At 38.5% G+C, this 15,691-nt stretch overlaps 1 pseudogene; it reads left to right on the top strand.

Annotated features, from left to right (window-relative positions):
• LOC114068858 overlaps nucleotides 1-15,352 on the top strand; it is a 28,770-nt pseudogene extending 13,418 nt beyond the window's left edge.
• The last annotated feature ends 339 nt before the right edge of the window (nucleotides 15,353-15,691 follow it).

Below are 15,691 nucleotides of genomic sequence, written 5' to 3'. Positions count from 1 at the left end.
GGGGGAAGGGATAGCTAGGGGAAGAAGGGAAGGAGGGTCTTTGGGGGCCCAGGAGAGGGAAGTCCTGCAGAGGTCTGTAAGACTGGGGCCGGCCTGACCCCTTGTAGCTGGCCCCCAGGCAGTTCCGGGCAGCTGTTGTTGCCAGAAGCTTGATTCTCTGCAGGCTTTGGCCGGTCCCACCTCCTACAGCTGACTCCAGCCGGGACTCCCCGAAAGGTTCCTTTGCAGAAGGGTCAAGCCTCTCCGATGAAATTTGAGCAAGTCCAGGCTGGGAGCAGAACAGGGTGCAGGAAAAAGAAAGACGAACCGGGGCCTGAAGCAGCCAGATGACCCATCCAAAAATGAAGTCAACCCTTTCCACACACACACATCCCCTCCCTGAGTCCCAGCAAAAGTGCTGTGCCTCCGTTTCCAAGGAGAGAAAAAAACCCCTCACCTCTCCTCACAGTCTTAGGAGGGCCATGAGCTTGGAATGTGGGTCTGCTGGCTAGTTCTTTTATGTGGGTCAATCACCCAAGGCAAACTACCCTTCCCCATTTAACATCTTTTTTTCACAGTGATGCGGTGGAGGGGGGGGGGGAGGGGAAGAAGAAAAATTCCCTGCTCGGCTTTTAAAACAAGTAAACCTATGACAAGTGTTTCATTCTCTGAACAGTTAATTGGTCATCTTTCACAAAGGATTTCAATACATAATGTTGACTAATTGTTCTTTGCTTAGATAAGGGAGGAGCTTCAAGTTTTCATTGTGAACCTTTAAAATCTTAATAAACTTTAATTATTTTTATATTCATTTACATTTACACTTTAAAAGTTTTCTGCATACCATAAATATGTATTGTTCTTGGAATAAGCTAATACAAAATGACTAGGGCTTAACATGCTTGTTTTTCATTAATCTAGACAGTTCTCTAATGATTCCTCTGTAGTCTGCAGTGTCAGTTTAATGGTTTCTTTTTTATTTCTGCAACACTTGTTGAATTATATAGAAAACCCAATGCATATTCAAATATTTAAAACTTTTTTCTTGATATAGGTGTACGACAACTTGAAATTATGTGCTGCTTTGGATGTATGTCTGTTCTTGCCAACTATTTTGTCTTTATGACCTTCTTTCCAGCTTGTGTCTCCTTGGACTTGATGATCTTGGAGGAGGTCTTTTCCAACCCAATCTATTCTATGATTCTATGATTCTATGGTATTAGAGGTAAGATCAAGTTTAGTATTCAGAACATGTACTTCTTGTAGGTATGCATTTCTTCACTAAGGTATGCACCAGGATGTCTTCCTTTCAAGGTGAACAGAGGGAATGCACAGATAAAGTTTTGGTGGCTCAGATGATGGACAGTAACTTGTTAATGCCACTATAAATGAGTCGCACTCAATAGTATGTATTCTGATCTAAAGCAGAGTAAACAAATTCTATTTTAAATAATGACTGTCCATGGTTTTTCACTATTTGAAGTCTAACATAGGCTAAACAGTAGACTATAGGCTAACTTTTTTTGGTAACTTCTTAATGATCAAATAAAAATACAGTGTTGAAGCTCACTTGTTGGTTCTTTTAATACATAAATTTTGTTATTTTTACAGCTTTTGAGAGAGAGTCGTGAAGGGTGTCCTATATGGCAGCTTAGTCATTTTGCGAGTGTTCTGGAAGAAGAAGAAAATAAACCAAATCCTGTAACACAGAGGGTCAAAATAATTATGGTTTGTGGCTTTTTTCACCAGTAGTTATGCAATCAGTAAGATGTCTTGGTACAATGAATAAAGCTTTTGTTTTCTGTAGACTTGTGTTCTACATCCCAGTCTAGTTTGCCATAGCTTCCTCTACTTATTACTTGAGCCAAGAGGAAGGATGTGGTTGGACAGGATCAAAGCTATGAGTGTTATGATAGGCCAAAAGTGGTGTTGATGAGAGGTGTGGAAAATTAACCTTTTGTTTTAGACTCATGAAGCATGGAAACAAAAAAACAAAACCCCAAAATTGTTTAATCTTAGTAGGTTAGATACTTATTAACAGTTGAAAAATTAATATCTGGTTTGTGTTTTTAATACAGTCACTGGATTTGGTTCTTGTTCATGCCCACAGTCGCTGGATAGTGGAACCAGCTGCTCAAAACAGTACTGTAGGACATGCAGTGGAACTGGATGAGAATGCACCAAAGAGAATTGAACCTAATGTTTCATTATGGAAGTTCTACCTTTCTCAGTGGGTGACTTCACAGAAGACAAGTGTACTTCCTCAATTAAGGACTGTTCTTCAGTGCTGCAAAGCTATGGTCCTAGGGTACAACACTTGTAAACTTGCAGATTTGACCACTGTAGGATTTCTTGGAACCAGAGATGTAATTTCATAAGAAATATTGAAATATTATGCTGTTTGTTCAATCTCCTTGAAATAATAACATGATCAAGAGACAGTTGTCTTGTATGTCTCATAATGCTATCTTTTCCCACTAGCAATGACACCTTTCAGAGCACATTGGAAAATAAATTTTCTGACTGCACTGGAGTATTTATGCAGAGCTTCTGACTATTCACACATAAGTGCAAAAGCCATGTCATTATTGCTTTTCCTTCAGCTCAGCTGAAGTTAGTGGCAGCTGTGGTTCCACGTTACTTCTGAAAAATCAGAAATGTCTCTTAGGTTTTCCCCTCTCTCCTAGAGGTTCACCTTGCATCATAGTAGTCATTATTGGTAGAAGATAATTGAAATTTTCTATTTTATTGTTGGGAGATAGATGTTAAGATCAATTTGATGTAGCTGTTAAATAGTGAATATTTTCCAGTAATTTCTCTTACTGGGACTGCTTTTTAACTAATATTTAGAAAATAGTTAATAAAATCTAAAAATTCTTAATACAAAGAATGATTTCTCTACCTGTCATGGTTTAGCTGGTTCTTGGAAACCAGGCAGGAATTTTTTCCCTTCCCCCTGCCCACTGCATCCAGGTATCTTAAGTGAGCAGTCAAGGGGCACAAAAGAACTAGCTACCTGGTTAATTGCCCAGAACTTAGTCTCCTAGGAAATGGGGGAGATGAGGGACTCCTGTTTACTTTTTTTCTCTCGTCTCCTGGGAAACGAAGGGGGGGGAGGAGTTTGTGTACTGGGCTGTTGCTGGAACAGAGATCGGAGTGGAAGCTGGGTGGTTCTGTTGCTCCCGACCTGCTTGCCAGTTGCAGACGCTGCCTGGATTTTTCATCAGAGAGGAGCTGTTTTTCCGGAGGTTTTTTTTCCCCTTCCCTGTTCCAGTTTGGTTTTTTTCCTTGTGGTGGTCCTTGTGCACATCAGAGGGAGAGAGAGGACTGTGCAGAGCAGTTCGACCAGCCAAACGGAGTGAGTTTTGAGTTTGGGTTGTCTTTTTTCATTGGGAGAACGTTCTTTTTTTTTGTTGTTGCTTCCCTTCCCCCTCTCCCTCTTCCCTTTCCCAGTGTGTGGGAAGGGAAGGGAGGTCCAGTTTTTTTGGTTTCTCCTGCATACCCAGGAGGGTGTTGCCCCCCCCCCACGTGGCGGTGCCCAGTGATCCCATGGTGCCCAGTGATCCCACAGCGCCCCCTGCTGGCTGACGTGGAGAATTGCAGGCTCTGCATCTCCAGTGATCCAATGGTGCCCCCTGTTGACTGTGATTGGAATTGCACCAAAGAGTACAAACTGAACTGTTTACCTGTTTTTTTTCCTTTGCTTGTTTATTGGTTTGTTTTGAAGGGGATTATCTGTGGGTATAGGAGTATTGTTTGGTTGTTTTACTTGGTTTTTTTTCCATTGTTTCTACCAATATACACACACCTTTTAATAAAGGACTGTTATTTTTTCCTTTTCCATAATTTGTTTTCCTTCAATTGGAACCTCTTAATTTTGGATTTATAATTGCTTAGAGGGAGGAGTTTGGGTCTTTTCTCATAACTCATCCTCAGCAAAACACTTGTGTCTCATTTAAACTGGAACACTACCCTAACCTAGCATACTTGAATGTCCTGCTAGAAGTGTCTTTTGATGAGAATTTCAGTAACTGTATAAATTATGATCAAACTACTACCCTTTCTAAAGCAAAGGGATGTCAGAATGTTGTTATAACCAAATTGTATATGCCATGTATTTACTTCTTGATTTGTCTTTTTTAGAATGACCAGTATGGATACTGAACAAGTAATTACTCTTGGATTAGCCCTTCTCCTTGTTGTGAAATATATTTTCTTTGAACAAGCAGAGACTGAATCCACACTCTCTTTGAAGAATCCCATAACATCTCCAGTGATGGTCCAGAAAAAGGTCCCTGAGAACTGTTTCAGGAAGCAGTCAGGACTTCTGAAAAACAATCAGAAATCTAACACAGTAGAAGAAGCTTTAGCTCCCAAAGATGGAAATGGTAATTTTTGGCATTTTAAAGTTTGAACCTATTCCTGAATATTTCGAACAAATAGCGATATCTGTATTAGCATGTTGTATTTGCTTTCAAAATTTAAGATTTTTGTAAACCAAAGTTCATTTTGTCTTCATGAAGCTGAAGTCATAAAACTTGTATTAGCAGAGTCATCAACTAAGGCTACATTTGCAGTTGGCAGTTGCAACCCTATGGGGACTTCTTTATTTCTTAATAGAAAAGAAGAAAAAGTTGAGTTGCCTCAAGAACCACGTTCTATTGTGGAATGTGTTTGTATACTTGGAAATGCAGAGGTATGTAACTTTTTTTTTAACCTCTACTGCAACATCTGATTTAAAAATTCTTACATTTAATTTTCCAGCATTTAAATGATCCCATTGACCATAGTGTCATTCTTCAGAGAATTATATGACTTTAATAACTTGGACACACACACACAAAACAACAGTCTTTCATAAGTCTCTTCTGCTCCAAAACAGATTCTGTTGCATTTTTTTCTTCAGTACAGGTGAATACAACAGATAGGTGTATGGTTTTGAATTTGTAAAAAAATAACCTTTTACTATGAACCTCCCTCTATCCTCAAGAGTGGGGGAGGGAGCAGTTTCATTCATGACATAATAAGTAACTAAAGCTTCATCATGAATGCATATAAGTTGGTGTCTGAGTAAAAAATTTTATTTTGCTTTATCATATCTTGTCCTACTTTAAAAACTGACACTGGCAGTTGGTTCCTTTAGATGTTCTCTGATAATGTCAAAGTTAAGTTGCTACCCTTTTTCATTTGGAAACATTTAAAAGGATTTTCACCAAGACAATCTATACTTTCTTTCCCCACCCTTTACATTTCCAGAAGGGAGCAGAATTCCTTACTGATGCTGAGGTCATCAGCTTAGTTAATGCTAAGCATATTTCTGCATACAAACTGGAAACCATGATGGAAACTTAGGAGCGAGATGTGTCCATATCTAAGAAACTCCCTGAACCTTCATCATTGCAATATCTTCCTTATAGGAATTACAATTATTCTTTGGTAAGCAAAAGACATACAAGCAAAACTCACTGTAAAACCATTTTCCAAATCTATGAAATATCTACTTGAATTGATGGATATGAGTTAACAATGAGCTTGGTCAAAACTGATGGTGGGGCGTTAAGCAAACATAAGGCACTACCTTTTATTGGTTTTGATGTCTTTAAACCTGGGGAGGTAAGTTTTGTAACTAATCAAAAAATATTTTCTACCAAGGTATGCAGTTGCCTTATCTCCTAAATGCAGAATTCTACTCATACTGAGTCTGAGTTCAGCTGAATGAAAATAGTAACCTCAAGTTAAAAAGGAAGTTTATTTAAAATTAATTTAACAGTATTAAATTTATTTTATTTCATAGTGTTTAAGACTTAATAAGATTTAATAGGTCTACCAAATACTAAACTTTAACAGTATTAGCTGTTTATAGCTTTAGCTGTAACTTTTTGAGGTGGCAATTGGTTGCTTTATGAGTAGGTTTGTGGGGGTTTTTTTTATAAGATACCTTGTAGTGGTGTATAGTACGTAGCATGCTGTTCTATATCACTATTATATGTAACCTTAATAAAATAAAAGCTTGCTGTGAAAAGGTGATTGGATGTATGCCTATTCCTGTAGGTGTAGCAGGACCACTATTTTTGGATAACAAAGAGTTTCACCTTCCAATGGCAACAACAGAAGGATGTCTTGTAGAGCAATATGTGTAAGTATTGTTTGAGTAGCTTGAAAAGATTTCTGTATTATAAAACATTTGGAGATGATACAAGGTATGGGGGATTTGTTTTTTTTTTTTTTTTTTTTGGTTTGTGGGTTTTTTGGGGGTTGATTTTTTTTTTACTTCCTAAAAACTAATATTTACTTTCAGTAATCTTGCTTTGTTTCCCTTCTACTTTGAATTTAAGCTTGGTTGAGGAGCAAGTAACTGTATTCTGGCAGATGGGATGACTCAGGGACCTGTTGTAAGGCTGCCCACTGCCTGCCAGGCTGCAGAAGTGGAAGTTTGACTTGAAAGCCCCGAGGGCTATAAAATTAAGAAGGAAGTTTTTGACAGCACTAGTAGGTTAGTACAATGGCTATTCCAGCCTTATTTCCTGATATAAGACTTCTATGGGTGGTAGAAGGCTCCTAATTGTATTTCTGCATACTGCAGTATAGGAAATTACATAGTCATTTGAGCTATCCCACTTACTGTGAATCTAAGAATGCAAAGTTACTTTGGCTATATACCAAGACTAGTAAACATTTTCTGATGATAAGTGGTAAACAAATAGATCATAGCAACAAATACATTTGCATTGTGTAATATTTAATACATAATTCGGTCTAAGCATTTAAAAATAAGCATAAAAGCTTATTTGGGTTTTTAGTTGTTATTATGAAAAAGTCATTGTTAACATTAGTAATATCTGAAAGGTTAGGTTCCAAACTAAATTTATTTGTGAGGTTCCAGAGAATATGGGATAAACTAATGCTAGAACTGAAATGCTTAAAAGTGTAAAACAGTATTAAGTTTATTTCAAGTCTTAGAGTTTCTTCTGAGACTTATGATTACCTGCCTTCTTTAGGAAGATATGAAAAGATATTTCCTTATCAGTTATGTTTCTTACCAATCTTACAAGTGTCACCCAAGGACATATGTATATTTTGGCAAGAATCAACTCATACTGCTGTGTAAATGCAGTGTTTCCCAGTTTTTGTTTGACCCTGTATGAATAAATCTTTGACTTGTGGAACTTGCATTGTTGTTGAAGATAGCATGAGTTTTGCCTTGCTGTAAAACTGTCATGAGAGTGTCCAAAGTCATCATTTTTTAGTTTATACACAGTAGTTGGATGTTTTAGGGAATACAAAGGAGATAAATTTATGTTAGCACTTTGGGATATTTTATTTCATGAAGGCCAGGGATGTAAAACATAAAAGGCAGCGAGCACTTTTAAAGTACTTGAAAGGACTATGTGCATGGTAGCTGCAATGTTTTGCTCCTGCTCTGAAAGAGAAGTACAGATAACACAGTGTAGTTAACAGTGCTATCTGCAATGATTTACTATAATTTTCCTACTTAAAATGAATGTAGTCTTTTTCCTTGAGGTTTATAAACAATTAAATTTTCTTGCAGGTTTGCCCATCTACAAAAACTTATCATCAGTTTGGCTGGTCGTAACCTCTATATTCATTTTCAGTCTGTAACAGGGGATGCAATGGGAATGAATATGATTTCAAAAGTAAGGTCCAGTGACCTTAAGCCTCTCTAATAAATGTGTATTTCTTTTGAAAATAAAGAAATTGTATTCTACCAATCTGTAACTACCTGGCATGGGAGGACAGAAAGACAAGACATAGTGCTGTTTGCAGTACTATAAAGTAAGAAAAGTGTTTGACCTTGCCAAGTGTAAACAAGAGTAGGATGAGAGAGATGAAAGAAAAAAGATTAAAATAACCTTGTATTTTAAATACTTTTTAAAAAAAATATTCTTGATACTATGGAAGTTAAGCTGTTTGCTCTGTTGCTTTGAGCTAAAGATGTTTATCCAGCAGTAATTAATTTGTTACTGTGTTTATCACTCCTTGTAAATAAGGGATTAGAAATCTGGTGAGTGGCAGCAGGGGAGTCTTCTCTAGTTTTGTTTTTTTGATTAGTTTTTGGTTTTTATGCAAATGTGGATGAACCTTAGACATGACCCAAAGATTGGGGGGAGGTGGGTGCCTTGTGCTGTTTGAGATAAATTGTATATAGAATAGGCAAGTAATATTAAAGTTTATTAGAACCATTATATAAATGGGTCTGGACATAGGTACTAAATATAGCAGATCTTTTGCCTGACTTCCTACTGCTATGTCCAAAGTTAATTAATTTCATGCCTGTAGTGTCTGCCTTGGTCCATGTTGTATCTGCAGTATGGTAAGCATATGCCCATTCACCTAGAATGTATCCAGAGTCCATATGGGAAGAACCAGTTATTCCCTATATAATTCCCAAAGTGGTTAGAAAAAGGATAGTGACAGATTTTTATTTTTCTCTCTCTCCTGTTTCAGGTTCCTTCCTGAAATCATGTTCTTTTCTTCAGCTGTAAATGATAATCTGATCAGATCTAATCTAATCTTGCTGCTCCGCTGTCCTGGAGTAGCTCGTTTTACAACCATAATGATAGACTAGCCCTATATCTGGTTCTTTTTTAACAGGGTACTGAAAAAGCACTGGCAAGGTTAAATGAAGAGTTTCCTGATCTTCAGGTTATAGCTATTAGTGGTAATTATTGTACAGACAAAAAACCTGCTGCTATAAACTGGACAGAAGGAAGAGGGAAGTCTGTTGTCTGCGAAGCAGTCATTCCAGTCAAGGTTGTTACAGAAGTGTCTGCTTTATTTTATTCAATTTGTTTATTAAAATGCATATATTTTACAAAACTGATATATATTTTACATCACAGATATTAACTGTAAATTGTGTTTCATGTAAGGATGATCCCTACATGTATTTTTAGACTACTGCTATAGGATAAGTAATTTTTCCCAGGAACCTCTTATAGTAGGTAATTTTTTCCTTTCACTGTCTCTTCTAAGATAATGTGCTCTATATTTAATGATGGCTATCTACTCAAAGGCATTAGGATATTCACTTTTTCACCTTTGAAAAACTTGTGCTACAGTTTTGATAGATTTGATTTTTTTTTTTTTAACACATAGAGTTTTGCCTGACATTGTACCCAGTTAATTTTGAGCATTTCACTTCTTTATTCTCTTGTACCAACCTGGCATTCTCTTCAGAGTTTATATGCCCCCCTAACTACAGTGAAAACAGATTATCAATCAGGTACTTAATTCCAAAGCTACCTTAACTTCTTGCATGATGAAAGGTAACCTTTATAACCAGTGCTAGTCCTAGCCCCTGGGAAACTTGTCCTACATCATAAGAGCTATCTTAGACTCTTTTCTACCAGAGCTCAGAAGATTGTCTATGTGTGTCAAACCAAATCCATTGCCTGTTACCTAGTTGCCAACCCTGGCCATGGCAGACAATATCTAGGGAGACGTTTACTACACCATAGTCAGAATAGACTTCCACCAACATGATCAAGATTGTGTGAATTGGTGCTTTAGTATTTGATGGATTTTTTTTCTTCCCAGTAATTTGTTCAGTCCCTTCTGTGAAACTACATAAACTTTTAGTATTAATGTACCTAGCAGAATTCCACAGTGAAGCTACACCTTGTGTGAAGAACTGTCTCTATTTTGTTGTGGATATCATTCCATGATGCCCTAGTTTGTACTGGAAGAAATACTTGTCTTATCTTTTTTCTACTGCTCAAGATTTCATAGCTCTAACAAAGCTCTTCCACCTTCCAGGTTATTCTAATCTTCAGACTGAAAGTACTAGTTTCTCTATGAGGAGTGAGTAAAAATACTATCCTAGCATGTCTTTTGAACATCCTCATTTCTGGATCTTTTTCAATTCTAAAATTTCTAAAATTCTGGGTACAGATTTGGGCACAGTATTCAAAGTGTGTGTGCAGACTGGATTTATACATTGGCATAACTGTGTTTTGGTTTTCCTTCCTAGTAGTTTCCTAGTTTTCAAATTGTTTGCATCTAGAATAACATATCCAGCAGGACCAGGGAAGTGATTGTCCCCCTGTACTCAGCACTGGTGAGGCTGCACCTCGAATACTGCATTCATTTTTGGGACCCTTGCTTTAAAAAGGACATTGAGGTGCTGAAGCATGTCCAGCAAAGGGTAACACAGCTTGTGAAGGGTCTAGAAAACATGTCTTATGAGGAATGGCTGAGGGAGTTGGGTTTGTTTGGTCTAGAGAAGAGGAGGCTCAGGAGGGACCTCATTGCTCTCTACAACTACATGAAAGGAGGTTGTAGTGAGGTGGGGGCTTCTGCTGTGCCTACAGTGACATGACAAGAGGAAATGACATTAAGCTGAGACAGGGAAGATAAAGATTAGATATCAGAAAAAAATTTTTTTAGTGTTAGGATGGTCAGGCATTGGAATAGGTTGCCCAGGGTGGTGGAGTCACCATCCCTGGAGGTGTTCAAGAGGCATCTGGATCTGGAACTGGGTAATATGGTTTAGTGGTTGTAGTGGGTTGACCTCGGCTAGATGTCAGGTGCCCACCAAGCCACTTTATCAACTTCTCAGCCAAACGAAGGAGAGAGAATAAGATGGAAAACAACTTGTAGTTTAAGATAAGGCAGTTTACTAAAGCAGAAGTATAAGTATGCATGTGCACAAGTGAAGAGGAAAATAACAAGGTTTATTCTCTACTTCCCATCAGCAATGACGTCCGACCACTTCCCAGGAAGCAGGGTTTCAGCACATGTAGCGGTTGCTCAGAAGGTAAACATTGTAAACAATGAATGCCCTCCCTTCCTACTCCTTTAGCTTTTATATCTGAACTGACTTCATATGGTATGTGAATCCAAGAAATCCGATAAAATAACTGCCCAGAAACTTTTGGTCTTTTGAGCAGCAAGGATATTTATTTGTTGACGCCGGGAACAAGCATGTTTATCACCACAAAGCACTTGTTCAAAGGTATCGGTGTAAAACAGGGTCATTTATACAGTCTAACTTCTATGATTACAACATATTACATACATATTCATTTGATTGCAACATCTAATCCTACATATTGTTAATAGGTGGAGTCTGGGTGGAGCTTGGGGCGGAGCTTTTCTTGACCTCAATTCTGGGGGTACATCCACCTTTCTTCATCATTAAGGCTGGGGTCTCTGTAGTCTTCCTCAGTTTGACCTCTCTAACTTTCCATTATCTTTGCCTCAGTCACTGAAGCTTGGAGAAAGCATTGGCTTTAGGCCTATTTCTCCTATTCAAATGTCTACCTTGGCTTACTTTGCCTTAATTTATAGCCTACAGACCCATTGTATAATGTTTCTAACCTTCTTCTTAAGATTAGGTCCAAGGAACAGAAAAGAACAAATTTTTCTTTAGCAATTTAGTCAGAGCAGGTATGGAGGGGAGAGTTTTCTCAGAGCAAGATACCTTGGTTAACTCTAGGCCTTGCTCTCGTTTCATATGGAATATCCCTTTGGTTAGTTTGGGTTAGTTGGCCTGCTTGTGTGCCCTCCCAGGATCTTGCCCTCGACTGGGGGGAGGGATGTTACAGTGCTGATGCTGCGCCAGCACTGCCCAGCAGTAACAAAACACTGGTGTGTTATAACACCTTTCTAGCTACCAATGCAAAGCACAGCACTATGAGGGCTGCTATGGGGAAATGAACTCCATCTCGACCAGACTGGATACAGTGGTTTAGGGGTTATAGTCGTAGTGCTAGGTGGACAGTTGGACTGGATGATCTTGGAGATCTCTTCCAACCTTGATGATTCTATGATTCTATGATCTTTATTGGTGATTCTATTATAACCCCTCTAGATTTCATTCCAAAGGAATAATGGGGAGCTCATCAATTAGTAATTGGTACTGATAGTTTTTAAGTACATTTGTGATGGGTTTTTTTCCCACCCCTCAATTATGTGCATCACTGAACTTGCTTACATTGAACTCAATATATTAAACTTTATATTTTTGTAAGTACTGTAGACTTAGTTCAGTGTAGTAAGAATAACAACTGATGACAGATCTGCACAGTCTTAAATTTTGTTCACAGCACTATCTTGTTTGTTCTCTTTGATAATTATTATACTAAAGTCACAGTAAATCTCTTATCTGAAGGTTTCAAAATACAGTCAATACATGTCACTTAACATTGTGCACAGTACTATCAAATTTCTTTAGCACAGTGTTGTGTTTAAACTCTTCAGTTTATAGAATCATAGAATATGCTGAGTTGGAAGAGACCCATCAGGATCATTGAGTCCAAGTCCTGGCCCTGCATAGGACAACCCCAAGAATCACACCATGTGTCTGACAGTGTTGTACAAACTCTTCTTGAACTCAAACTGGCTTGGTGCTGTGACTGCTTCCCTGGGGAACCTGTTCCAGTGCCCAACCACCCTCTGGGTGAAGAACCTTTTCCTGATATCCAACCTAAACATCCCCTGACTCAGCTTCATGCCATTTCCTTGAGTCCTGTCACTGATCACAAGAGTGAAGAGATCAGTACTTGCCCCTCTGCTTCCCCTGGATGTTGAAGACAGCAATGAGGTCTCCCCTCAGGCTCCTCTTCTCCAGGCTGAACAAATCAAATGACCTCAACCGCTTCTCATAAGTCTTCCTCTCCAGACCCTTCACCATCTTCATGACCCTCCTCTGGATGCTCTCTAATAGCTTAATGTCTTTTTTATATTGCCGTGCCCAAAACTGCACACAGTACTCAAGGTGACACTGCACCAGCACAGAGTGGGACAATCACCTCCCCTGATCAACTGGTGATACTTTTCCTGATACACCTTAGGACACAGTTGGCCCTCCTGGCTGCCAGGGTACACTGCTGACTCATATTCAACTTGCCATCGACCAGGACCCCCAGGTCCCTTTCCACAGCTCTGCTCTCCAACCTCTCGTTCCCTAGTTGATACACACAACCAGGGTTGCCCCATCTCAGGTGCAGAATCTGGCACTTGCCCTTGTTAAACTTTAATTGGTGATTGCCCATCTCTCTAATTTGTCAAGGTCTCTCTGCAGAGCCTCTCTGCCATGGATGGTGTCAACAGCTCCTCCCAGTTTAGTGTTGTTGGCAAACTTAGTATTCCTTTGAGTCCTGCATCCAAGTCATTAATGAAGATGTTGGAGGAGGAGGGTGGAGTCCTGCAGAACCCCACTGGTGACTGGAGGCCAGTCTGATGTTACCCCATTCACTATAACTCTTTATGCCTGACCTGTAACCCAGTTGCTCACCCATCGCGTAACAAGGTTATTCAACTGTATGCTGGACATTTTGTCCAGAAGGATACTGTGAGAGACAGTATCAAAAGCTTTTCTGAAGTCCGAAAAGATTACATCAACTGACTTTCCTAGATCAACTAGGTGGGTTAGTAGAAGGAAATCAGGTTTGACAAGCAGGACTTTCCCCTCATGAAGCTATGCTGACTGTGACCGATTCTTATGCAGAGCAAAATTGGAGAGGATTTACTGCCGGAACAACATGTGAGGAAAGTCACTATCATATCAAGGTGAATTAATGGGATATTTCTACCAAGTTGATTTTGTTTGTTTCATAGTGAAGATAAATGAGATTTTGGAATGGAGAAGGTAACTGATGAATTTTTCTTAAAAGCCTGTGCAAGTACAAACCCTTTGCACTGAGTTTTTCATTGTTACTTGGATGATGCAGTCTGCATTGGAAAGGGTTCCTTTTTCAACAAAAATAAAAGTAGATACCTAGGACAACGATTGAGTCAAATTCCATATGGAAGCAAACAAGGGGCAGTGGTTTATTTAACATGAAATAAGATATTTCTACTCCTGTCACCAAACATCATCATGAAGAATGAAACTGTCCAACACTACCTTTTAAGTGTTAGTGAGCCAGGTATTACTTTATTCTGGCCAGAGATAGGTAGTAAGTCATTCCAACTGCCTATACCCCTGTCAAGACTCTTCACATATTTATACATTTTAGCGAATAAAGAAATTAACAGTCATTGGTTCTAAGTTACACAATTCTCTTAATTTAATTAGTCCTTTATCAACTAATTTGGTCCACATTCTTTGGGCCTCTTATCATTCTTCTGGTTACTCCAACATGTCTTTGTAGGACCATAAATTTAAGATCCCAGATGTTCAATCCTCAACTCTCTCAAACTTTGTTTATTGAAGCTTATCAGAGCTACTCCAGAGAAACTCAAAGCTTCGGTGATTTAAATATCAAATTGTCAAGAGTCTGTAAGAAAAAAGAACCTAGCCAACTGTTACCAATAATTAAATTTTAGAAAATTGCATAATTTCCAATACTTCCACCTAAGGAATAGTGTACTAAAAGTGTATCACTCTGCCTAGGTATTGAAGACAACTACAGAAGATATAGTTGAAGTCAATGTAAACAAAAATTTGGTGGGTTCTGCAATGGCTGGTAGTGTAGGTGGTTACAATGCACATGCAGCAAACATTGTGACAGCTATCTACATTGCCTGTGGCCAGGTAGGTTTGTTTTACACCAACTCAGCTTTGCTTTAATTTGGTAATTCTTTAACCAAACACTTAACTGAGCTTTTTGGTTTGTCTCTTCTTCCTGATCTAAAGGATGCTGCCCAGAACGTGGGCAGCTCTAATTGCATCACTTTGATGAATTGATCTGGTTTCACCAATGCACATCAGCTGCACAATGCCTTCTATAGAAATAGGAACTGTTGGTGGAGGCACCAACTTGCTTCCACAGCAGGCCTGTTTGCAGGTATAAAGCAGAAAGTTTAAAGCAATTTAGCTTCCTAAATCAAAGCTCACTTTCATGTTGTGTTTGTTGTGTCTGAGTAATGTGGGAATGGGGCTTCTTGAAACTTGGTGGATTTGACGTGAACACTTTAGAATTATCTAATTGTTCTCATATACCTAGTTTTTAAAGCTCAAGATCTTTAATATTAAAGATACTTAAAGCTAATTGAATATAATTTCGAAAGACTTACTTTAAAGTTCAGCATAAACTTACTTAGATTGCATATTTTTCTTTTCAAATGTTAGGAGTTCAAGGTGCAAGCCAAGATAACCCTGGTGAAAATGCCCATCAGCTTGCTAAAATTGTATGTGCTACAGTGATGGCACGGGAATTATCACTAATGGCAGCTCTTGCAGCTAGGCATCTAGTCAAAAGCCACATGATTCACAACAGGTAAGAAATGCAAAAATTCAAATCTTTTTCTGCAGTTCTGCCCTTCTTCCAAGTACACAAGATTCAATAATAATTACATGAATAACTGTACCATAATAGCAGTGTGTAATTTTAACTAATATAGTTATTTTACTGTTTTTCATAGACCAAAAATAAATCTACAAGATCTTTGAGGAACCTGCACTTAGAAAGCAACTTGAATACTAAAGCAGCTTTGAAATGAAGAATCATTCTAGCAACTGATCAGGTGCATGGGCAAGGGGAGAGAATTCAATGTTTAGAATTTTTGACGGGGAGGCACCTGGACATACATTCACGACCTATGAGATCTCAAATATGTCTGCTTTAATAGGATAGCTCAGAGATTTTATAACATCTCTGCACAGGGTCCCGTGACAAGAAACATACGATTGGATACAAACCACTGTCCAGCTGCAAACATCCATTACAAATACCTTTATAATTGGACATTAACAGATAACAGAGTAATAGTTTACTGTAACAAACTCCGCCTTCTTCTTGCCAGT

The sequence above is a fragment of the Empidonax traillii genome, unplaced genomic scaffold (assembly GCF_003031625.1).
Source record: "Empidonax traillii isolate 1590-97213 ecotype Southwest subspecies unplaced genomic scaffold, ASM303162v1 scaffold1135:size174554, whole genome shotgun sequence".
NCBI lineage: Eukaryota > Metazoa > Chordata > Aves > Passeriformes > Tyrannidae > Empidonax > Empidonax traillii.
The sequence above is the reverse complement of the archived record's forward strand: the minus strand, read 5'-3'. Positions and strand labels throughout refer to the sequence as shown.